This window comes from Salmo trutta, chromosome 35, assembly GCF_901001165.1.
Source record: "Salmo trutta chromosome 35, fSalTru1.1, whole genome shotgun sequence".
Taxonomy (NCBI): domain Eukaryota; kingdom Metazoa; phylum Chordata; class Actinopteri; order Salmoniformes; family Salmonidae; genus Salmo; species Salmo trutta.
In genome coordinates this window covers 24,896,254-24,922,930 of record NC_042991.1, presented here as the reverse complement: position 1 = coordinate 24,922,930, position 26,677 = coordinate 24,896,254, and positions in this window count along the sequence as shown.

Below are 26,677 nucleotides of genomic sequence, written 5' to 3'. Positions count from 1 at the left end.
CGCTCGGTGCAAGCTCCTCACCGTTGCCGTGCTAGAGTTGGCCGTCAGCCATGAAGAAGTGAGCCGGCTCAGCGTTCCTGGTCTCCAGTGCGTCTCTTCGGCCAAGGTTATCCTGCGCCAGCTCTACGCATGGTACCCCCCGTTCACCAGCACAAACCAGTTCGTCCTGTGCCAGCGCTCCACCCTTGCTGGGCTAAAATAACCATCCAGCCAGGACGGGGTGTGCCAGCCCTAAGCTCCAGACCTCCAGTGCGCCTCCATGGCCCAGTATACCCTGTGCCTGCTCTGCGCACCCAGTCTCCTGTGCGTCTCCCCAGTCCGGTGAGACAGGTTCCAGCTCCACGTAGGAAGCCTCCAGTGATGATCCATGGCCCGGAGCCTGTAGTGATAATCCATGGCACGAAGCCTCCAGTGATGATCCATGGCCCGGAGCCTGTAGGGATAATCCATGGCAAGAAGCCTGTAGGGATGATCCATGGTCCGGAGCCTCCAGTGATGATCCATGGCACAAAGCCTCCAGTGATGATCCATGGCGCTGAACCTGTAGTGATGATCCATGGCACGGAGCCTGCAGCGACGGTCCCCCGGCCAGAACCTACAGCGACGTTCCCCAGTCCGGAGCCTCCAGCGATGCTCCCCAGTCTGGAGCCTCCAGCGACGCTCCCCAGTCCAGAGCCTCTAGCGACGCTCCCCAGTCCGGAGCCTCCAGCGATGCTCCCCAGTCTGGAGCCTCCAGCAACGCTCCCCAGTCCGGAGCCTCCAGAGACGGCCTGCAGCCCGGAGCCTCCAGCGACGCTCCCCAGTCCGGAGCCTCCAGAGACGGCCTGCAGCTCGGAGTCTTCAGCGACGGCCTGCAGCCCAGAGTCTTCAGCGGCGGCCTGCAGCCCAGAGTCTTCAGTGGCGGTCGGCAGTTCAGAGCCTCCGGCGATGATCCACGGTCTGGTTCCTCCGGCGACACAGAAGCGGGGGATCAGCGGGCGGTGTGGGGGCTACACCCCGAAACAGAGCCGCCACCAAGTATAGATGCCCACCCGGACCCTCCCCTATAGGTTCAGGTCTGCGGCCGGGAGTCCGCACTTTGGGGGGGGGGGGGGGGGGTTACTGTCACGCCCTGACCTGAGAGAGACGGTTTATTTCTCTATTTTGTTAGGTCAGGGTGTGGGGTGGGCATTCTATGGTTTATATTTCTATGTTTTGGCCAGGTATGGTTTCCCAATCAGAGGCAGCTGCCTATCGTTGTCTCTGATTGGGAACCATACTTAGGCAGCCTTTTCCCTCCTTGAGTTGGGATCTTATTTTTGTACTGCTGTGTAAAGCCTGCAAGACGTGACGGTCATGTTCCATTGTTTATTATTTTGTTTAAGTGTTCAGAGTTAAAATAAATATCAAGATGAACACATACCACGCTGCACCTTGGTCTACTCCTTTGGACACGGTAACAAATATCAGCCATTAAACACAATCTTTGTAACTTTCGGATTGAAAGGACAGTCATAAAGAAAGTTTCCAGCAGTTTTTCTACCAGAACAAATACACAGTTACATTATGTATTAAAGTAGTTACACTAGAACTACATTTCCACATCAGAGTAATGTAGAGACTGGGACTTTAGGGGATTATTCATTATTCCATACTTCCCCCTTAAACTCTCTTGTTTAAACACAGTTCACAAAGCCTTGACGGCGGAGATACCCATAAGAGATGGTATGTCAGTGTGAGGAATAGGCTAACTAATGAGGACTCTCAAAATCCTTTAGCTCTGGCCTAATGGGGCATTTAAGGGAAGACAATGCATCTTCCGACACATAACCCCACTCTTCCTTATATTGTCATTTGTAAGAAATCATGTTACAGGGCTGGTACAATTAGCTAAAGCAATGATGAAGAGCCACTAGGTTCAATGCATAACATTCCACTTCAGTATTTATGAGTAATGAATATTGTATTTTCTCAACCTTTATAAGTACGTCATAACTTTACATATGCCCATCGTATGGCACAAGTTGTATTAATGTTTCACGTATTAATACACATGGAATGTTTCAGAAATATTTCAATGTCTACTATATATTTTCCAATTGTTTTCATAACAATGACACAGCATGACCTGACTCAAAAAATCTATGAAAGTACAACGCATATTTTCTGCTGCCATCCAAGTCTCCCATGAACAGTAACATGCACAGAACTGTGAGGTAACAAATAGCTCATAAATATAGTTCAGAGAATTGCTATATGTATCATCTCAAAGCATTTGTCTTGAGTATATCTGCAAGCACTTTGTTCCAAAGGTCTTCCTGCCTGTCTACTGACCCAGAAAATACCATTCTTCTTCACACGGTAATGGAGAAATGGTAGGAACGCGAACATTTCCCACATTAGAAACAAAGCCCCCTGCTACTGGTATCACTCCTGTCCTCCATTTTCCTGTTTGAATAACGTGATCTCATCAATGGTGGATCCATGAGTCTGCCCCCTGCATGTGTATTTAATGAATATTTATGCCAGAGAATAATAACCAAAATCTCTTTGGCAAACCGCTGCAGGCTCTCTTCTCGACTCTGTCGGCTACACAAATTCTAAACCCTCCACCATTCCTTTCCTTTGTCTTTTCATATATGTTGTGCAATATAGATAATCCTATCACACTTATGTATTATATATCCCTTGGATTACACAATAGCAATATGGGCAGATTCCTTGGTCAAGGTCAATTTTTTTTGTATTTTACAAGCTTATTTCAATGTATGTACTTTAAACATCAGCTGTCAGAGCAGCTTACCGATCATTGCACCTGTACACAGCCCATCTGTAAATAACCCACCCAACTCCCTCATCCCCATATTGTAATATATTTTTTGCTCCTTTGCACCCCAGTTCTCTACTTGCACATTCATCTTCTGCACATCTATCACTCCAATGTTTAATTGCTAAATTGTAATTATTTCGCCACTATGACCTATTATTGTCTTACCTCCCTAATCTTACTACATTTGCATACACTGTATATAGACTTTTCTAATGAGTTATTGACTGTACGTTTATTTATCCCATCTGTAACTCTGTCTTGTTTGTGTTGCACTGCTTTGCTTTATCTTGGCCAGGTCGCAGTTGTAAATGAGAACTTGTTCTCAACTGGCCTACCTGGTTAAATAAAGGCGAAATATTTGTTTTACATTAAAAAAAAAGATTTGTCCTAGAAAAGCAGTATGTGATGTGAGTCTCGGATCCTTTGAAAATTCCTATCCTTGAAATATTCCAGCGCATACATTAAATATTAGCACCAGTTATATTATTGTTATTATATAGTTATACTATTTGAAGTATCTTACATGTATAGCCTGTAAATCTCATACAGTAGCTATGAGTCACATAGGATCATATCACCTCCACCCTACCTGACACACCCTAGACCCACTCCAATTTGCTTACCGCCCAAATAGGTCCACAGATGACGCAATCACACTGCACACTGCCCCAACCCATCTGGACAAGAGGAATACCTATGTAAAAATTCTGTTCATTGATTACAGCTTAGCATTTAACACCATAGTACCCTCCAAACTCGTCATTAAGCTCGAGACCCTGGGTCTCGACCCAGCCCTGTGCAACTGGGTCCTGCACTTTCTGACGGGCCACCCCCAGGTGGTGAGTGTAGGAAACAACATCTCCACCCCGCTGATCCTCAACACTGGGGCCCCACAAGGAGGCGTTCTCAGCCCTCTCCTGTACTCTCTGTTCACCCATGACTGCTTGGCCACGCACGCCTCCAACTCAATCATCAAGTTTGCAGACGACACTACAGTGGTAGGCTTGATTACCAACAATGATGAGACCGCCTACAGGGAGGAGGTGAGGGCCCTCAGGGTGTGGTGTCAGGAAAATAACCTCACACTCAACGTCAACAAAACAAAGGAGATGATCGTGGACTTCAGGAAACAGCAGAGGGAGCTCCCCCCTATCCACATCGAAGGGACAGCAGTGGAGAAGGTGGAAAGTTTTAAGTTCCTCGGCGTACACATCACGGACAAACTGAAATGGTCCACGCACACAGACAGCGTGGTGAAGAAGGCGCAACAGCGTCTCTTCAACCTCAGGAGGCTGAAAAAATGTGGCTTGTCACCCAAAACCCTGACAAACTTTTACAGAATCGAGAGCATCCTGTCGGGCTGTATCACAGCCTGGTACGGAAACCGCATGGCTCTCCAGAGGGCAGTGCGGTCTGCACAACGCATCACCGGGAGCAAACTACCTGCCTCCATGACACCTACAGCACCCGATGTCACAGGAAGGACAAAAAGATCATCAAGGACAACAACCACCTGAGCCACTGCCTGTTCACACCTCTATCATCCAGAAGGCGAGGTCAGTACAGGTGCATCAAAGCTGGGACCGAGAGATTGAAAAACAGCTTCTATCGCAAGGCACTTGCCCTGAGGTGCGTGTCACCAGTCTGGTGCCACCTGTGCCAGCCCCACGCATCAGGCCTCCAGTGCGCATTCCCAGTCCAGAGCTTCCGGCGACAGTTCCCAGTCCAGAGCTTCCGGCGGCAGTTCCCAGTCCAGAGCTTCCGGCGGCAGTTCCCAGTCCAGAGCTTCCGACGACAGTTCCCAGTCCAGAGCTTCCGGCGACAGTTCCCAGTCCAGAGCTTCCGGCGACAGTTCCCAGTCCAGAGCTTCCGGCGACAGTTCCCAGTCCAGAGCTTCCGGCGACGTTTTACAGTCCGGAACCTCCTGAGACGGCCCGCAGTCCGGAACCTCCTGAGACGGCCCGCAGCCCGGAATCTCCTGAGACGGCCCGCAGCCCGGAACCTCCTGAGACGGCCCGCAGCCCGGAACCTCCTGAGACGGCCCGCAGCCTGGAACCTCCTGAGACGGCCCTCCACGGTCCGGTGGTACTAAAGCAGAGGGATCAGCGGGGGTTACGCCCTGAACCGGAGCCGCCTTCTCTGCTGGAGGATAAGGTTATGTGGACTGCACTAGAGCCGCCATAGATAGGAGTTACCCACCCTACCCTCCCTTTTTTGTTTTTGTGTTTTGTTTAGTGGCATTCGAAGTCTGCACCTTTGGGGGGGGTACTGTCACGTCCTGACCATAGTAAGAGGTTATTTTCTATGGTAGAGTAGGTCAGGGCGTGACAGGGGGTGTTTTGTGTTTTTCTATGTTTTGTATTTTTATGTTTAGTTCTAGTTTTCTATTTCTATGTTGGTTTTTTTGGGGATGATCTCCAATTGGAGGCAGCTGGTCCCCGTTGTCTCTAATTGGAGATCATACTTAAGTAGGTTTTTTTTCCACCTGTGTTTGTGGGTAGTTATTTTCTGTTTAGTTATCTGTTACCTGACAGAACTGTTGGCTGTTGGTTTGTTATTTTGTCTTTATTGTTCTGAGTTAAAATAAATATTCATTATGAGCAATCAACACCCTGCGCTTTGGTCCCCTCTCTATGACAGCCGTTACACGTTGGAAGGTTTTCATATTTAGCTCACAATCTGTGGATACTGTGCGACTAGAAAGGTTAACAATGTATGTAAAACATCACAGCATAATTGAAAAATATATTGCACATGGAAACCAAATTAGGGTGGTCTATGGTGATTGCTGGTATATGAAAAATGAATATGCAGCAGAAAGCTGTAAAAACTCAAATATATATGTGTCCTCTGAAGGGGGGGTGGTGTAAGGGTTAATAACAAATGTAAAAAATAATTTCAAAAATATTGCCTTCACCCTGGCTGTTCCTCTGAAGGCCATTATGCACACGCCAGGTCAGAGGAGGAGAGGGAGAGCAGCTGGTCCATGGCCGTGTGGATATTGTGTCTTCATTATTCTCAATGAGGGCCCAAAGGGCTGCATTGTTTAAGGAGGAGAGGTAATGTCTCTAAAGGCCAATCCTGCTGAGCATCAGAGGAGAGAGAGCAGTCTGCTTACGGTCTGTGGCTGCGATGCACATTTATTTATCTCATATTACAGGAGCATTGTTTTTAATGGATTGATAATGGCCCGGAAGCTAATTTCATTCGTAACCAATCTTGGGCCTTGGGGATTTTGCGTGATTCTCAGAGCGCTTTCACTGAAACTTAAGTCTCATACAGAAGAGAGGTGGGAATAGTGATAAACATTTCAGTTTGGTTTTTCAAACCCCTCAACTACCACCGTTTAGTATCCAGGATCCATACTACTGAGTGGCTAAATGTTAGGAGCCACTTAAGTTGAAAGAAAACATTCTGGTAATTGATTGGATACATTACATGTATGGATCCATTCACCCTTGTGGGGGGACAGTTGGATAGAGAGTGCTGATGGTATGCAACAACTAAGGGATTTTTGGGAGCTGGCTAAATGTGCAGCAAATAAAACAGTGCTTTTGGAAAATACCGGACTTATATTGAGTTGCATTGAATTGTACATGAAATGCAAATCAGAAAATGTCAGGCACAGAATCATTGACAGTTCTTTAGTTTCTGAAAAGGTAACCCGGGGCTATAGTGGTAGGCTGTAAATGATGCATATAACCAATCATTAATTTGTGTGTATCTCATGCCTTCAGAAGCCAAGCAGGTCAATTATCCCCACTAGCCCAAGCAGGTCAATTATGCCCACTAGCTCAGCGTAAGTGAGGTAAGGCTGCATGGCCCCTTGATGGATGTACCTCAGCAAACCTATTGAAGATTATTTATGTAATCTATTTATGGGTTTGATTTTTTGAAATTTTCACTTGAAGCGACATTCAAAGAACAGATCACTTCGGTTTGGGATATAGCACTGCTGTCCACAAACTGAAGCCATTCACATGATAAAATATCTGAGTCTTGATAACCCAAGTAAATCGTAGTGCTTTAGTACTAATACATCTCATATCATGGTATAGATGTTAACATAGAACAATAACATTTGGGCGACCTTTGACACTTCACAAAATCTGTCAAATAGAACTTATATCTTTAACAAAATGTATTCTGAAAGACTTAATTGTAATTCCTTAAAGATTAAATTCCATCATTCAGAGTTTCATGATATGACCATTGTCAGGTTACTGAAGAAATGAGGATAGCCAGTCAGTTGTACCACTGAATGCCTCTTCTGCATTTAACCCAACCCCTCTGAATCAGAGAGGTGCAAGGGGCTGCTGTAAATGACATCCACATCTTCAGCACCCAGGGAACAGTGGGTTAACTGCCTTGTCAGGGGTAGAACTACAGATTTCACCTTGTCAGCTCAGGGATTATGACCCAGCAACCTTTTGGTGCTGGCCCAACACTCTAACCACTAGGCTACCTGCCGGGGTTTGTAACCCTTAAATTGGATTTCACTTTTCACTTTCACCAGTATATGCGTTCTCTCTCTCTCTATATATACCTACTTTCTAACTCTGGCAGTCACTTGAGAAAGTACCTAGTCGTCTGTATCAGGAGTAATAACCTTGAACATGTCTACTGCTGTATTAATACAGCTCAGGTTCAGGCTTATTTGATGCCGAGCCAGCTGCTGATTACCTTGTCAAGGAACCTCGGCACAGAGGCGGCTGCTGCAGCATGGACACTTTAAAGGTGTGTGTAAAGTTTCATTGTGGTGGCTGCTTTCAAAAATAGAGCAGACACCTTTTATATTTTGTAAATTGTCAGGCAAACTACCCGGCTTTCTGTATTTCGGGTAAGGTTGTTAAGGTGAAAGAGATTGAAATCCGGATAACTGCGAGTCAGTGTTGTGTATGTTTTCTGTTGTGGGCTATAGATATAATTATACCTCATGTGTCTCTGTCAATTTTGTCCTCTTCGTCTCTGTAAAACTGCTTTGGGAATGGTAGCTACGTTATGTGTGAGAAAAATACTCTCTGGCAATCTTTATTCACATCTCTGGAAACTTTGGGACATTGTATTGAGTATACCATACAATCCATTCAACTGTTGTGAGTGTACAGACATACAGTAACTCTTGCTATCCTACCCAAACCACAGTCCTGATCCTTCATAATGGACTGCATTCTCTACGGCTTTCTGTTTGAAGGAAATTATACACATTTAAATTCATTCATTTAGGATTGTGTATTATTATTATTCAATTCTAGTATAAATTTGCATTATTATGACATGAAAAACAATGGCATGTGCCTGTAATCTATCTTTGATGTAGCCCTTGGCTCTTGTATGGAGTATAGGCCATTGACAAAATATCCTCCATATCGCTCTTAAGGGCATGTTTTTCCCAGGTCCAGGCTATTACGTAGGACTTGTGTTAAAACCTTTACAGGCTCTAAATTACCGACACATATTTTTGGTTTGCAAAGCTACATTTGTATGTGGTGTCCTCTGAGTCATCATCGGCCAACATAATTGTTACAAAATGGCAGGAAACCTTTCTGTTCAGAGGAAATCCGGGAGTGATCATGTTTTGCCACCCTGACAGTAGAGTGTGAAGGAGTAAGGCTGTTGGCCTTTATTAGAGATCACCTGAAATAGAACAGCAGTGAAATTGTGTCAGTTGTGACCTTTGACTTGACCGGGAGAGTACACTGATGTTATTAACTGTTTCTGGAGGGGATGTCATGTTGCGACTCCTGTGATGTGGAGTGGATCCCCCAAGAGAAATATTTCCCTGGCAAAATTGCAGCAGTTTAGCGAGAGGAGAGGTGAATGTTGTTTTCTTTGCAATACAGAAGTTGGAATTGGTCCTATTTCAAGGAAGATGGAAAGGATGGTGGTGGGAGCAGGGGAGAGTGGGGCACTACAGGCCTTCAGTACAGGATATGACATTGCAGAACTGTGTAGATGAAGTGTTTTGGTAGTGGATAGTACTGTCTCGAAAGTAGTTCCCTTTGCAATGATTTTAATGACTGCCTCTGAAATGATGCCACAACGGTTATGTGTCGTTATCAGCACTCCTGTAAACCTCTGTCCCTTCAATATGGTCCGACTGAACAGCAGGAAAAGCAATAGTCCAGACCCGAGGGCGGGGACAGGGAATTGAAACTGCATTGAAGAACAGGGGACTTCTGGAAAAGCTCTTGCGATCCAGAGAAAATGTATCTGCACAAGCAGAGTTCCCATTATTGTATCACTGGTGGAGGTTCACCATCTGGCAGAGATCTAATGCACAATCACCTGTGGCTCTGCAGCGACTGTCTGCAACACAATAGTCTTCAGAGCGATAAATACAGTACGGGCAACAGTTTTAACCTGGAGACAGTTACAGTTACCTTGGGCTAATATCACATCATGCATTACCAGTTTTATACAATCTGTTTTAAACAACCATATTAAGGACGGCTTTTCTTTGTTGAATTTAGAAATGGATGACTGGCCCACCACAGGTAAAAGTTTTAACACATTTTGAATGGATGTGAAAACGTAATAAGGATCTCTATCCAGGGAAACAAACTCAACTGAAAGTTGAGTCTGAAATCCTGTCAAACGTCTATAAAGACAAAGTTTTCCTGAGAAGTAAACCTCTCTGAAGCAACACGACAGTTCGTTATGCCTCACTGGTAAGCCAGATTTGCAAAGAGCTTCGGGCTGGGAATTTGTGGTCTGCAACCTTATCCTCTGCAATCTCTGTCACTCAAACCTATTTGACAAGTGGCATTTGAGACAGGATGCTTATTTCTTTGCACTGTCACAGAAGCATTTTTGTCCAGGCAAAATGGGTTCTGATGAATCACAACATCATATAACAATGATGGTATTCTGACTGACAAGTCTTCATCTTGTTCTTGTCGAGATCTTTCATGAATAACACATCAACCAACTTTCACGAATATTACATTTACTGATATGAATAAAATGTCATACAGTAAATGCCATGAAAAGACCTACATCAGTGTGAAATCAAAATACAATTATTTGAGTGTTTGTACGCTATTTCTATTTTTACTTTAAATATTGTGATGTAACAGATAAAGTTACTCTATGATATGAATGCAACACAACATAAATAGACCAATAGAATGTTGCTATTTGTCTCACTAAACAACCCAGTGATGTGTAATTCACTTCAAAGTGCTGACCTCTATAACAGCTCAGAGTAGAGGCACAGATGTATTCCTTCAGTATTTACGTCCCTCACTGGTTTATTTGTTTTATTATAATGACAAGGCTTTATAGTGTGTTAACTCGAGATGCCAAGGTCCTTCGTGGTAAGGAAATATTTCGTATACTTAATTCCAAGTTTTGTCAATTCACATCCTAGCCCGCTTGGAATTGGTTTCTGAATTAACCACATTTTTTGCATGAGGAATGAGCTCCTGGAACTTCCTGGTGGCCTTTGAGCTCTGATCAAGACACAGCAAGTTGTCTTAAGCCTCTGCTAGTCTCAGCCATTTGTTCGGTGGAGCCACGAAGTAGTCAATTGTATCCAAGACTTACAGTGGAGAGGATTGTGGCTTTACAATTACCCTGCCTTCATTCGTTTTATGAGGTCATTACACAATACACTAGCCTGATGGATATGATCCTAAAAAGGCCTCAAGTCCTCTTTGGTTAGGGGATAAAGCTACTAGTTACTAAAAACATAATTAAACAGAGTCTACCTGTCAATATAAAAGAACACACTTTATTTATCTTTCTTCATACTAGAGTGCATGGAGTCTAGTCAGTTTCCTACCACATAACAGAGGAAGGTCCCTTGGACCCAGTGGTTCGGTAGTGGCAGTGTCTTTCTGTGGAAACAGTAGAGCATGAAAATCACTTCCCCAGGCTAAGAACGGCAGTCAGGACGAGTGTGTTCTGTCTGCCTGGCCGCATGGTGCCACAGGAGAGGTATCTAATTTCAGGCGGCAGGGGCAGCATGCGGAACAAACTCACGGCCAGAGCCCCCTGCCTGTGCATTCCTGCAGCAGACCAGAAGACCAGTCACAAGACAGCCAGGAAGTCTGTTGTGCACATTTTATAAACATTACATTTGATTGCCTTCCGTTGTTCTTCAACACTCTCACGAAATGGCGAGTATAGCATGAGAAGGAATATATTAAACTAAACTCCTGACAATGAGATAGGATATGCCTGGCAGATCCAGAGGGGGGTATTTGGCGACACATTAAATACAATAAGCACAGGTCAAGTGAATCAGTTGAGGAGAACAAGATTTCACCTGACCTGCAAAACTTGTGGTTATGAGTCATTATCATGACACATTTGAATTGGATTACCTTTACTGCTTTTGAATGTGGAAGACGGGACAGTGAACAGTAGAATATTCACAGGGGATCCATTATTCCAGAAATCATGCAAAGTTATTCTCGCAGGGACAAGACAAGATCATTTACAGTTGAAGTTGGAAGTTTACATACACCTTAGCCAAATACATTTAAACTCAGTTTTTCACAATTCCTGACATTTAATCCTAGTAAAAATGTCCTGTCTTAGTTTAGTTAGGATCACCACTGTTTTTTAAGAATGTGAAATGTCAGAAAAATTGTTGAGAGAATGATTTACTTCAGCTTTAATTTCTTTAATTTCGGCTTGCAAGCCCCCCCCGCCCCCTTTCCTCCAAACATAACAATGATCAGTATTGCCCCATGAGTAGTCCCCATGAGCAGTTGCAAACCGTAGTCTGGCTTTTTTATGGCGGTTTTGGAGCAGTGGCTTCTTCCTTGCTGAGCGGCCTTTCAGGTTATGTCAATATAGGAATCGTTTTACTGTGGATATAGATACTTTTGTACCTGTTTCCTCCAGCATCTTCACAAGGTCCTTTGCTGTTGTTCTGGGATTGATTTGCACTTTCGCACCAAAATACGTTAATCTCTAGGAGACAGAACTGTCTGCCTGGCCGCATGGTATGACGGCTGCGTGATCCCATGCTGTTTATACTTGCATACTATTGTTTGTACAGATGAACGTGGTACCTTCAGGCATTTGGAAATTGTTCCCGAGGATGAACCAGACTTGTGGAGGTTTACACATTTTTTTCTGAGGTCTTGGCTGATTTCTTTTGATTTTCCCATGATGTCAAGCAAAGAGGCACTGAGTTTGAAGGTAGGCCTTGAAATACATCCACAGGTACACCTCCAATTGACTCAAATTATTTTAATTAGCCTATCAGAAGCTTCTAAAGCCATGACATCATTTTCTGGAATTTTCCAAGCTGTTTAAAGGCACAGTCAACTTAGTGTATGTAAACTTCTGACCCACTGGAATTGTGATGCAGTGAATTATAAGTGAAATAATCTGTCTGTAAACAATTGTTAGAAAAATGACTTGTGTCATGCACAAAGTAGATGTCCTAACCGACTTGCCAAAACTATAGTTTGTTAACAAGAAATTTGTGGAGTGGTTGAAAAACGAGTTTTAATAACTCCAACCTAAGTGTATGTAAACTTCCGACTGTAAATTACACACTTTATTTTTGTTGGATTGTTCCATTTTCCTTTCCTTTTTTTGTTCCTCTCCTTTTTTGTTTCTGTAAAATAAAGAAAATCTCAGCGGACTTTGGATCTGTGAAGCAGAGATTCTGATCTATGGCTTCTATGCCGCTGAGGGCAGAAGAACATGAGGTCTCAGAGCTATCATCACCATGGAGGGAATGTAACGTTAATAAGTGGTTCATTAACCCATCAGTATCTCATCTCATTAGTTAACCAGTTCTACTGTATTGTACAAATTGAATGTAACTAAGCTGTTGGTGGTATTACAATATATTCAAATCTATATTTGCAATTTTACTTTTGTGTTTGTGTGTTGCAAATGGGCTTTAAATGCATGCCAAATCTCACATCTCCTTCTCTGACTCAAGTTTCATTGACTGTAGTTTGTTATTTTCTTTGCAGGTGGCAAGCGTGTACTGTTACAACTATTTTGAGGAATGGAGTCTTTGGACACTTGTTTTCATAGTCAGCCTAGCAGTCTTGTCAGCCACAGGGTCTTAGTCCTACCTGCCCTGGGGCTTTGACATCCCCTTATCCTTCCTGACCTCTCCACCTGGGCCTAGCCAGCAGCCATAGGACTTGTCCTGTCAAGTACACATCATTCAACTTGCTCTGGTGTCACCTAATAGGGCCAGAGATACAATATCCCCTTGGAGCAGAGTTAGACTGTTCAACAGAGACGAAAGGAAATGTAGCAATTTATTAACTACAGTGCCTTGCAAAAGTATTTATCCCCCTTGGTGTTTTTCCTATTTAGTTGCATTACAACCTGTAATTTAAATCAATTTTTATTAGGATTTCATGTAATGGACATACACAAAATAGTCCAAATTGGTGAAGTGAAATGAAAAAAAGTACTTGTTTAAAAAACAAACAAAAAAAACCCGGAAAAGTTTGCATATGTATTCACCCCCTTTGCTATGAAGCCCCTACATTTTTATTTATTTTACTAGGCAAGTTAGTTAAAAACAAATTCTTATTTTCAATGGCGGCCTAGCAACAGTGGGTTAACTGCCTTGTTTAGGGGCAGAACAACAGATTTGTACCTTGTCAGCTCAGGGATTTGAACTTGCAACCTTTCGGTTACTAGTCCAACACTCTAACCACTAGGCTACACTGCTGCCCCAAATATGATCTGGTGCAACCCATTACCAGAAGCCACATAATTAGTTAAATAAAGTCCACCTGTGTGCAATGTAAGTGTCACATGATCTGTCACATGAGCTCAGTATACAGTGGGGGAAAAAAGTATTTGATCCCCTGCTGATTTTGTACATTTGCCCACTGACAAAGAAAGGATCAGTCTATAATTTTAATGGTAGGTTTATTTGAACAGTGAGAGACAGAATAACAACAAAAATATCCAGAAAAACGCATGTCAGAAATGTTATAAATTGATTTGCATTTTAATGAGGGAAATAAGTATTTGACCCCTCTGCAAAACATGACTTAGTACCCCTCTTATTTCTTGTTTGTTTCACAATAAAAAATATTTTGCATCTTCAAAGTGGTAGGCATGTTGTGTAAATCAAATGATACAAAACCCCCAAAAATCCATTTTAATTCCAGGTTGTGACGCAACAAAATAGTAAAAATGCCAAGGGGGTGAATACTTTCACAAGCCACTGTATGGGAGTGTAGATGGGGTAGTTGATTAACTATAGTGGTGTAGATGGGGTAGTTTATTAACTACAGTGGTGTAGATGGGGTAGTCTAACTACAGTAGTGTACATTAGATAGGGATGAATAATGGGTATCTGACTTTACTTTTCAAACCACCTTTCAATTCATTATGGTTTCCATGCTATTCAAACAGTGGCTAAAATGAAACCCACAAACTGAAAGGTGTACAGTATGTGGTAGTCCAGTCAGATTAAATAGTTCACATTACATGGGAATCCGTTTTTTTGAGCATTTGGAAATAATTAGAATAAGAGCCCTCTGTTCTGCCTGACTGCTGCAGCCGGGATGGCTCCATTAACGCTAGCCTAACCCAGTTACCACTCACACAGTGAATGAATGTTACACTTCACCGTGCATGAGGGCCACACACACATCAGCAGGGTTTCACGGTGAGATGGATCTGTCATCTGTCATAATGCAGTAATAACTACCACTTTCTAGACATACTAGGCCTGATCCAGATGTGCCTATCTCTGACCCACTCTCCCCTTTCTCTGACCCATTCTCCCCTATCTCTGACCCATTCTCCCTTATCTCTGACCCACTCTCCCCTATCTCTGACCCACTCTCCCCTTTCTCTGACCCATTCTCCCCTATCTCTGACCCACTCTCCCCTATCTCTGACCCACTCTCCCCTATATCTGACCCACTCTCCCCTATCTCTGACCCTCCCTGCCCTTTTCTCTATACACGTGTTTCAAGGACATGGTTTCCGGAGTGAAGCACTGCACTGGCTGGAGCTAATAGACCTTGAATGTGAAATGTTCCAGAGGAGTGTGCTCCTCAGTGTGAAGCATGGCAGGCCCTGATTAGGGAAGTGACAGTCCGAACACCCAGAAGAATGACTGTGATTGTTCTGCCGGAGCCAGAGAAAAGGGAGGGCTTGAGGGATGAATCTCTTTCTATCCAGTCATTCAAGCGTTTTCATGGTGCATATTGCAATAACAATTTCTCCTTGAAGACATTGGGTCTGTTTCTAGGCTGCTTGGTGTCTGGTGTCACAAGACAACTTCTGGGACCAGCAATGTGTCTTTGTAATGGAAAGTGCCGTGCCAGCCAGCAGTTACTCTTTAAAACGATGTTGTTGTTTCTTTCCGGAGTAGGCTTTTGAATTAGATCAACTGACTGAGACCAAAGAGATGCTGCATGTTTAAGAAAGCAAACACACAATCCCATGGAGGTCATATTTACATCAGTTTGAAGCTTGTCATCAAAAGGTCTACCTTTAGAAGAACAAACAGGTTCCTCATTCCCATCTGGTGGCTGCTTGCCTTCAGCGTCAAGAAGTAGATCTAGGATAACTCACATCATGGCAGTATTTTCCCTTCTTTTAGAAGTGCTTGTTGCCCTGAAATAGAGGAACTGTGTGACTACAGCCAGGGTGCTCTCAACTGGTTATTTGTCCATGTTTGATGTTGGTATTATCGGTGAATCTACATGAAACAATTTTTCTTTAATGATCAAAATATCTAAACGTTTATTGATGCTGTAGCCTACAGTGTAATTAATGTACTTTCTTGTTGATTATTTCACAGCAAAAATGTTTCCCCATCGGCCATTTTCTTTTGAAGGTAAATTGCCTGTTGTTTGCTTGTGAGAGACCCCATTTGCTGTGGCTTCTAGCTACTTTTCCATTTAGTGGCGTTTCCGATAGTATAAATTGAATTGTATTGAGTCCATCGGTTTTATATGATGTCGGGGCAGCTGTGCACTGGGTAACATTTAGCTTAGGGCTATCCATTTCATTCTCTACAAGGTTCATGTTGGAAATTATCTTACACTTAGAAATCACCTCACACCTTTATATAGCCAAACCCAAGCAGCCTCAATGATTCTTGACCTTTTAACACATGACCGCAGGTGACTACTTCAGAATTGTTTAAATCCACATCTTTATATGAACACAGGGACAAATCTCTAGCCAGCAGACAACACTTTTAAGATCAAGTGAGTCTTTCCATGTACTTCACAGGCTCAGTGAAGCAGGGCAATAAGATGCCTGTGCTTTAGAGGAATTTGTACTATATATGGGTCTTATTTTCCCATTGATCCCAACAATGTTTGTATATGTAAGATTTCAGCCATGCCAAAGCTTAGGAATTGAGATGAGCAGCATGGCTTTTTGCTCCTTGAAGTCTTGAAGGACATGACATGAGCCCGGTGCCTCGTGAAGTAGGTCATGCGTGTCCCCTGATATAGTTTTTCATCCTGTCTGTGATAGTAAGGATTACCAAATCTTTTTTTCTCTCTGTGAGGTGAATGTCATTCTTTTTCCCTCCCACTGCAAACGGAGACAGCCACGACTGAAAGCACCACTCCCTCCTTATTATTTTACTAGTCGCCTTTCATTTACCTGACCAATTCAAAAAGCAATGAATTGTCAAGACACTCCCTGAGATGAGGTCAAACATACAGCATAGGCACTACTCTTTTTATTACCATAAATGTCAGTGGTCCTCTTCATCATCCACATACTGTTATTGCACCGGTGGAAATGCCAAATGTATTTGCAACAGTCATAACACCATGATGGGCCCTCAGCTCAGAAAACTGCACTGTCAAATATAATCAACAAATGAGGAAGTATTTCTATGAACCTATTACTGTCTAATCTATTTCACGCAGTGTGGAAGAAGAAGAAGCAGCAGAAGAAGAAGAAGCAGCAGAAGAAGAAAAGCAGCAAAAGAAGAAGCAGCTATCAAGACAAGACCCTGTCTTGACCCAAATGCAGACACAGGAGGCAGATTGTTAGAGTCTTAGAATGTTTATTAATCCAAAGGGGTAGGCAAGAGAATGGTCGTGGACAGGCAAAAAGGTCAAAAACAGATCAGAGTCTAAGAGGTACAGAGTGGCAGACAGGCTCGTGGTGAAGGCAGACAGAATGGTCACGCAGACGTGTACAAAGTCCAGAAACAGGCAAGGGTCAAAACCGGGAGGACAAGAAAAAAGAGAATGCAAAAAGCAGAAGAACGGGAAAAACACTGGTTGACTTGGAAACATACAAGACGAACTGGCACAGAGAGACAGGAAACACAGGTATTAATACTGGGGTGGAGACAATAACAGGAACAGGTGAAACAGATCAGGTTGTGACACTAAGTGTCTCTAAGCGTGGTATGATCGTGGTTGCCAAGAGCACCAGTTCCAGTAACTCAGAAAAGGCAGGCCTTCTGGGCTTTTCACACATGACAGTGTCTACGGTTTACAGAGAATGGTGCAATAAACAATAAACATCCAGTCAGCGGCAGTCCTGGGTTTGAAAACAGCTTGTTGATGAGAGGTTGAAGGAGAATAGCAAGAATCCTGCAAGCAAACAGGGGCGGCAGGTAGCCTAGTGGTTAGAGCTTTGGGCCAGTAACTGAAAGGCTGCTAGATTGAATCCCAGAGGGGACAAAGTAAAAACCTGTTGTTCTGACCCTGAACAAGGCAGTTATTAACCCACTGTTCCTAGGCTGTCATTGTAAATAAGAATTAGTTGTTATCTGACTTGCCTAGTTAAGTAAAAAAAACAGGGGGGCCACTAATGTGCAAATAATGGTGTGTAGAATGATGTCTCGGAATGCACAACTGGTTGGTCCTTGTCATGGATGGGCTGTTACAGCAGATGACCACACCGGGTTCAATACTATCAGCTAAAAAGAGGAAGAAGCAGGTCCAGTGTGCATGCGATTACCAAAACTGGACAATTGAGGAGTGGAAAAACATCTCCTGGTCCGACGAATCCTAGTTCCTGTTGTGTCATGCTGATGGCAGAGTCCATCGGTGTAGGCTGGTGCAGGGAATGTTTTCCTGGTACACGTTAGGTCCCTTGATACCAATTGAGCAACATTTGAGCAACATCTTGTAGAATCCATGCTCAAAGAATTCAGGCTGTTCTGGAGACAAAAGGTACTTGATGGGTGTACCTAATACACTGGCCACTGAGTGTATATGAATAATGCCGAAAGTGATATAATTGTCTTTCAGTTGGGGTAAGAGAACTTTGCTGCTATTTTTCGTGCTTGAATTGGTTTCAATGCTGCATACGTTTTCAGAGAGCCAAGGTGGCAATATCCTTTATGCATAATGATAACTCTAAATGCATAAATTGAATTTGTTCCCCGACTGCATGTTTGTGTGCGGTCCGACGGAAGCCTATCTAGAGTGACATGCGGGGTGAAAGCAGGGTACCGGCGGAAGTCATTCAGAACTCATTGGCATTCCCCGTCTCCCGGCTCAATGGCGCTACGGGTATACTGATCTGGGAGGGGGCGATTTTAACAAGGGCAAGGAAGCCTTGGAACCAAAAGGGCTCCCTGCTGAATAGCACATAATGGCTGTGAGCTACTGCAGTATCGCTGCATGGGTGGCACTCAGAGTAAACTCTCAGTAGGAAATCTATGCCTAAGGGCATTACCTGTGCTTTAGTAGGTCTACTATCTATGAAGTGGAATGATATCAAATTACATGGCCAAGGTGGCCCTCCAATGTCACTCTCTCTTCTAGTACATTTTCTCAAGTAGGCACACTCATCCACCTAGCAATATTACATTTAGTTGGATTGTAGTTACAGTGCTTTCAGAAAGTGTTCATCCCCTTGACTTATTCCACATTTTGTTGTGTTACAGACTGAATTCAAAATATTATTTTTCCCGCACCCATCTACACACAGTACCCCATAATGACAAAGTGAAAACATGTTTTTAGAATTTATTGAAAATGAAACACAGAATACCCCTGAGTCAATACATTTTACATTCACCTTTGGTAGCGATCAGTGGTGTAAAGTACTTAAGTAAAAATACTTGAAAGTACTAATTAAGTAGTTTTTTGGAGTATCTGTACTTTACTTTACTACTTATTTTTTAACAACTTTTAATTTTACTTCACTACATTCCTAAAGAAAATATTGTACTTTTTGCTCCATACGTTTTCCCTGACAACCAAAAGTACTTGTTACATTTTGAATCCTTAGTAGGACAGGAAAATTGCCACATTTTGGCGGACTCACTAAACACAAATTCTTTTTTTGTAAGTAATCTGGAGTGTTGGACTGTGCCGTCTACCTTGCTTAAAGTAAGGAATTCTACTTTTAATACTTAAGTATATTTGAGCAATTACATTTACTTTTGATACTTAAGTATATTTAAAACCAAATACATAGACTTTTACTCAAGTAGTGTTTTACTGGCTGAATTCCACTTCTACTTGAGTAACTTTTAAGATATCTATACCTTTACTTAGGTATGACTATTGTGTACTTTTTCCACCACTGGTAGCGATTATAGCTACGAGTTTTACTGTGTACGTCTCTAAAAGCTTTGCACACCTGGATTGTACAATATTTGTGTCACATCCTGATCTGTTTCACCTGTCTTTGTGATTGTCTCTACTCCCTCCAGATGTCGGCCATCTTCCCCATTATCCCCTATGTATTTATACCTGTGTTCTCTGTTTGTCTGTTGCCAGTTTGTCTTGTTTGTTCAAGTCAACTAGCGTTTCGGTGTCTCAGCACCTGCTTTTACCAGTCTCTCTTTTCTCGCCCTCCTGGTTTTGACCTTCGCCTGTCCTGACAACGAGCCTGCCTGCCGACCTGTACCTTTGCCCCATCTGGATTCCCGACCTCTGCCTTACCCTGACCCTGAGACTGCCTGCCGCCAGGTACCGTTGCCCCACCTCTGGTTTACTGACCCCTGCTTGCCTTGACCTGTCTATTGCCTACCCTGTTGGAATATTTAACGATTGTTTATTCGACGTGGTCTGCATCTGGGTCTTACCTCCATACCTGATAATTAGCAAATTATTATTTTTAAATTCTTCATGCACTGTCAAATTGGTTATTGATCATGGCTAGACAGCCATTTTCAAGTCTTGCCATAGATTTTCAAGCCGATTTAAGTAAAAAATGTAACTAGGCCACATACAATGTTGTCTAGGTAAGCAACTCCAGTGTATATTTGGCCTTGTTTTAGGTTATTGTCCTGCTGCAAGGTGACTTTGTCTCCCAGTTTCTGTTGGAAAGCAGACTGAACCAGGTTTTCCTCTAGGACTTAGCCTGTGCTTCACTCTATTCCATTTATTTTTATCCTAAAAAACTCCCTTGCCGATGACAGGCATACCCATAACTGAGTGGTACTCAGTGATGGGGTATTGTGTGTAGGCCAGTGACATAATCTCAATTCAATAAATGTTAAATTCAGGCTGTAACACAACAAAATGTGGAAAAAGTCAAGGGTTGTGAATACTTTCTGAAGGAACTGTATGTCAAATGTTTGGACACACCTTCTCATTCAAGGGTTTTTCTTTATTTTTACTATTTTCTACATTGTAGAATAATAGTGATGACATCAAAACTATGAAATAACACATATGGAATCATGTAGTAACCAAAAACGTGTTAAACAAATCACAATACAAATCAAAGTAGCCAGCCTTTGCTTTGATGACAGTTTTGCACACTCTTTGCATTCTCTCAACTAGCTTCATGAGGAATGCTTTTCCAACCATATTGAAAGAGTTCCCACATATGCTGAGCACTTCTTAGCTGATTTTCCTTCACTCTGAGGTCCAACTCATCCCAAACCATCTCAATTGGGTTGAGGTCGGGTGATTGTGGAGGCCAGGTCATCCGATGCAGCACTCTATCCCTCTCAGCCTGGATGTGTGTTTTGGGTCATTGACCTCTTGAAAAACAAATGATAGTCCCTCTAAACGCAAACCAGATGGGATGGCGTATCAGTGTAGAAGGCTGCGGTAACCATGCTGGTTAAGTGTGCTTTGAATTCTAAATAAATCACAGACAGTGTCACCAGCAAAGCACCCCCACACCATCACAGCTCCTCCTCCATGCTTCACAGTGGGAACCACACATGCGGAGATCATCCGCTCACCTACTCTGCATCTCACAAAGACACGGTGGTTGGAACCAAAAATCTCAGATTTTGACTCATCTGACCGAAGGAAAGATTTCCACCGGTCTAATCTCCATTGCTTATATTTCTTGGCCCAAGCAAGTCTCTTCTTCTTATTGGTGTCCTTTAGTAGTGGTTTCTTTGCAGCAGTTTGACCATGAAGGCCTGATTCACTCAGTGTCCTCTGAACAGTTGATGGTGAGATGTTTCTGTTGAACTTGAACTCCATGAAGAATTTATTTGGGCTGCAATCTGAGGTGCAGTTAACTCTAATGAACTCATCCTCTGCAGCAGAGGTAAGTCTGGGTCTTCCATTCCTGTGGCGGTCCTCATGAGAGCCAGTTTCATCATAGCACTTGATGGGTTTTGCGACTGCACTTGAAAAAACTTTCAAAGTTCTTGAAATTTTCCGCATTGACTGACATTCATGTCTTAAAGTAGTGATGGACTGTCATTTCTCTTTGCTTATTTGAGCTGATCTTGCCATAATATGGACTTTTACCAAATAGGGCTATCTTCTGTATACCCCCCATAACTTGTCACAACACAACGGCTTGGCTCAAACACATTAAGAAGGAAAGAAATTCCACAAATTAAATTTTAACAAGGCACACCTGTTAATTGAAATGCATTCCAGATGACTACCTCATGAAGCTGGTTGAGAGAATGCCAAGAGTGTGCAAAGCTGTCATCAAGGCAAAGGGTGGCTATTTGAATAAATTCAAATATAAATTATATTTTGATGATTTGAACACTTTCTTAGTTACTACATGATTCTATATGTGTTATTTCATAGTTTTTATGTCTTCACTATTATTCTACAATGTAGAAAATAGTAAAGAATAAAGAAAACCCCTTGAATGAGTAGGTGTGTCCAAACGTCTGACTGTTACTGTATGTTAAAATAGAATAGCTGGATATGCACTGGGCCAGGGGTTTTCCATTTCGGAAGGATAATAATTTTTTATGTGAACCATTTTGAAAATGTTTGGAACATTTTAAAACTGGTCAAAATGCCACCATATCATTCAATTTCACCAATATTTTGGTTCTGAAGAAATCTTCTTATTTCACATTGCCTCACATTTTGAGCTTTCTGCTTCCTTCCAAAATGTTTCGGCTGCAAAAGAAAATAATAAGACAAGATGTGACTGGCCTCTGCCACATAATTAGAAGCAGATGGCCAAGTTGAGTGAGGTAATAAGGTATAGAGAAGCGGATTGAATGGCACTTGAGAATTGACAGAGACAAATTGCAGTCTTAATTATAGCTAGTCGTTTGTGTTTTAATCAGCATAAAGTGTATATCAATTAATAATAACAATATATTCATTTTATATAGCTCTTTTCATTACAGAGAGAATCTTAAATATGCTGTAAAAACTAACAAAACAAATGTATATAAATGGCACTAAACGCATATCCACATCTTTGAAAATACATTCGAGACCGTTTCCAAGTAGACACAATCAAGTTTTAAAATGTCTGTTCTTCTTGAATATTGAATGGTCTTGATGACAGATTAATTTCCCCCATACTGCATCTCACAGAAACCTAATCTATTTAATCAGATATATTGTTAGACTGTAAACATGATGATATACAGTATGTGGAAGCAGTAGCAACCAGGTTTTTATGATCTTTGGCCATTTTCTGATTGGTGGCCCCAGAGGACATAAAAAGGCTCCTATTGTAGTAGCTACGGGTGTTTGAGCAGAGAGGTGGGCTCAGTGTCTAATCCCCACTGTGAACAGGAGACGCTAACCGAGCTAGCTCTGTGATCCAGGATTACTGTGTGCTGAGGGCATCTCATCCTCCCTCCAAGCCCTGATCCCTTTCCCTCTCCACCCGAGCGTTAGGCCCTGGCTGACTGTCACTGTAAAGACTGCTAGTGGTCAGCGTGCAGAGGTAATTAACCGGGGACAGGACAACTGAAGCTTCTGTGCTCCCAGCCAGGCTGAGACTGTGAAACCAGGCAAAGGCAGAGCAGAGTACAGGTGAAGCCCACATCTACATACAGTAGCTGGTGGTGGTCACATGACAGGTACAGAGTATGATATCACCCAACAGAAGATATGACAGGATGATATTCAAACCTACAGTGATGTATCATCCAATAACCAACCTGCAGTAATCTAAGTACAGTAGCAGTAGCTAGATTTAATTAGAAATGCTCGGACTTTCTTCACATTTATACATTTACATTGAGTAAAATGTACACTGAACAAAAATATAAACGTAACATGCTGTCACGTCCTGACCAGCAGAGGGCGTATTGCTTAGTCTTGGTCAGGATGTGGCAGGTGGTTTGTTTGTTTAATGTTGTGTTGGTGATTGGGACTTCCAATTGAAGGCAGGTGTGTATAGTTGCCTTTGATTGGAAGTCCTATATAGGTGTGTGTGTTTGTCTTTGGGGTTGTGGGGAATTGTTTTTGCACTGCGTTTTTGGATAGCCTGCAAAACTGTTGTTGATCGTGAGTACCGTTTATTGTTTTGTTTTCCCTGTGGATGCTTTTCATTTTCCAATTAAAAAGAATGAGTATCCACATACCCGCTGCGCCTTGGTCCTTTTCTATCCAGTATGACATTTTCAGCAACGAGTACGACATTCTGTGACACATGCAAGAATTTCAAAGATTTTACTGAGTTACAGTTCATATAAGGAAATCAGTCAATTGAAATGAATTCATTAGGCCCTAATCTATGGATTTCACATGACTGGGAATAAAGATATGCAGCTGTTGGTGACAGATACCTTATAAAAAAGGTAGGGGCGTTTATATGAAAACCAGTCAGTATTTAGTGTGACTACCATTTGCCTCATGCAGGGCGACACATCTCCTTCGCATAGAGCTCATCAGGCTGTTGATTGTGGAATGTTGTCCCACTCCTCTTCAATGGCTGTACAAAGTTGCTGTATATTGGCAGGAATTGGAACATGCTGTCATACACGTTGATCCAGAGCATCCCAAACATGCTCAATGGGTGACATGTCTGATGAGTATGCAAACCATGGAAGAACTGAGACATTTTCAGCTTCCAGGAATTGTGTACAGATCCATGCGACATGGGGTTGTGCATTATCATACTGTAACATGAGGTGATGGCGGCGAATGAATGGCACGACAATGGGCCTCAAGATCTCGTCATTCTATCTCTGTACATTCAAATTGCCAACTGCGTTTGTTGTTGCTAACTTATGCCTGTCCACACCATAACACCACCTCCACCATGGGGCACTCTGTTCACAACATTGATATCAGCAAACCACTCACCCACACAACGCCATACACGCTGTCTGCCATCTGCCCAGTACAGTTGAAACCAGGATTCATCTGTGAAGTGCACACTTCACCAACGTGCCAGTGGCCATCGAAGGTAAGCATTTGCTCACTGCTGTCGGTTACCATGCAGAACTACATTCAGGTCAAGACCCTGGTGAGGACGACGAGCACGCAGATGCGCTTCCCTGAGACAGTTTCTGACAGTTTGTGAAGAAATTCTTTGTTTGGACAATCCCACAGTTTCATCAGCTGTCTGGGTGGCTGCTCTCAGATGATCCTGTAGGACAAGAAGCTGAATGTGGAGGTCCTGGATTGGCGTGGTTACACGTGGTCTGCGGCTGTGAGGCCGGTTGGATGTACTGCCAAATCCTCTAAAATGATGTTGGAGGTGGCTTATGATAGAGAAATTAACATTCACTTCACTGGCAACAGCTCTGGTGGACATTCCTGCAGTCAGTATGGCAATTGCATGCTCCCTCAAAACTTGAGACATCTGTGGCATTGTGTTGTGTGACAAAACTGCACATTATAGAGTGACCTTTTATTGTCTGTAGCACAAGGTACACTTGTGTAATGATCATGCTGTTTAATCAGCTTCTTGATATGCCACACCTGTCAGGTGGACGGATTATCTTGGCAAAGGATAAGTACTCACTAACAGGAATGTAAACAAATTTGTGCACACAATTTGAGAGAAATCTACTTTTTCTTTTGCGTATGGAAAAATTCTGGGATCTTTTATTTCATTTTTCATTTTTCATTTAATTTCAGCTCATGATATATGGGACCAACACTTTACATGCTGTGTTTATATCTTAGTTGATCATAGTTGTAGAGATTTATCTCCATTCTGATGGATACTGTTTGACCTGCAACTTTTTGAACAGTAAAAGTGAGAGGCATTTTTCTTCTTATACCTAGCTCTGGGAGACTTAGCTCTTATCCTCTGCACATCTCAACAATCTACAGGAATGGATTAAATAGAGCAGAGAACCATTAAAGTCCTGTACAAAGCCTTTGTGAAAATGAATCAAAAGGTACAAAAACAATGAATTAGAAACAATGTTGTTGCGCTGTCAGGCAGAAGCCAGAGAAGCTATTTTCAAAGTTCAGAAAATGTTCCTGCTTTCTTGGCATGAAATTGATAACGAACGGCCATTTTAAGAGTCCCTCAACAAAACATACTTCTTTAATGCAGTTTGATTAGATATACACAAGGAGAAAAGTGGCATGTGACACTGAACTTCAAAAAATATGATAATCTCATTTGGATTTTGGAATTTATGCCCTTCTTGCCAACACCTTTTCTACGCACTTCTCAGACTTACTCTATTCAGTTGCGTAAAGCGCTTTGCCGGTATGGCTACCTTGAGCACTCATCTGTAAACGCTTCACTTGCTGGCTAACATCCTTTTTTGTACATTTATCTTAAGCCATGCCTTAAAATACGGTGTACTTTTTAGTTAGAATTTTGTGGACAGACTCACTAGAAAACTGTATATCGAGAGAATGTGTTCAGAAAGCCATGTACATATATGCATAATCGTCTCCATTTCAGCACCAATTGGTAGATTAAAAAATATTCTGATCTTGTAGGTTATTTTGGTTTAGGAAAGTGTTTATGATTTATAAATAGCATGTTTGGAGAGCCTTTACGTACGTACGAAAGAAAGGTGGTTTGATTCATTCTGAAAATTACCACATTCAGTTCTTCAGCCCATGGTAATGTTAGAAGATTAGTGTACATATAATTACTGTAAGGAGAATAGTGTACAATAGTAGACTATACCCTCATCTATTGCCTGCACCAACCATGGAACTGTGTGATGACAAAGCCAAGTATTACTTCATGCGTCGGGTTCAAACGGTTATGGCTTGGCCTGAGCTCTGCTCCATAACGATTTATTATACTCTTTTAAAAAAGGGTTCCAAAAGGGTTCTGCAGCTGTCCCTATAGCGGAACCCTTTTTGATTCCAGATAGAACCCATTTTGGTTCCATGTAGAACTAATTTGGGTTCCATGTAGAGCCCTCTCTGGAAAGGGTTCCAAATGGAACACAAAAGGGTTGTACATGGTACAAAAAGGGTTGTACATGGAATTAAAAAGGGGTTCTTCAAAGGGTTCTCCTATGGGGACAGCCGAGGAACCCTTTTTGGTTCTAGATAGCACCTTTTTTTCAGTTACTAATGATCCTCAGTAATAACAACTCGGCCATGATGCCGTTTACAGAGGAAGCAAAGGAAGGTAAACAAAACAATGTAATTAAATAGAATGATAATAATAGGCAACTAACAGTAAATTGGCAGTTGAATATGTGTGGTTATTAGACCTTCTAATGGTCGATACTGATAGTGACTAATATTTAACATGAAAGAAATAGGAGACAGAGAAAGTCTGAGCAGTCTATAATTATGTAAGGACCGACGTTGGAGACGAGAAGCAAGTACAGGGAGTGAACATTTAATG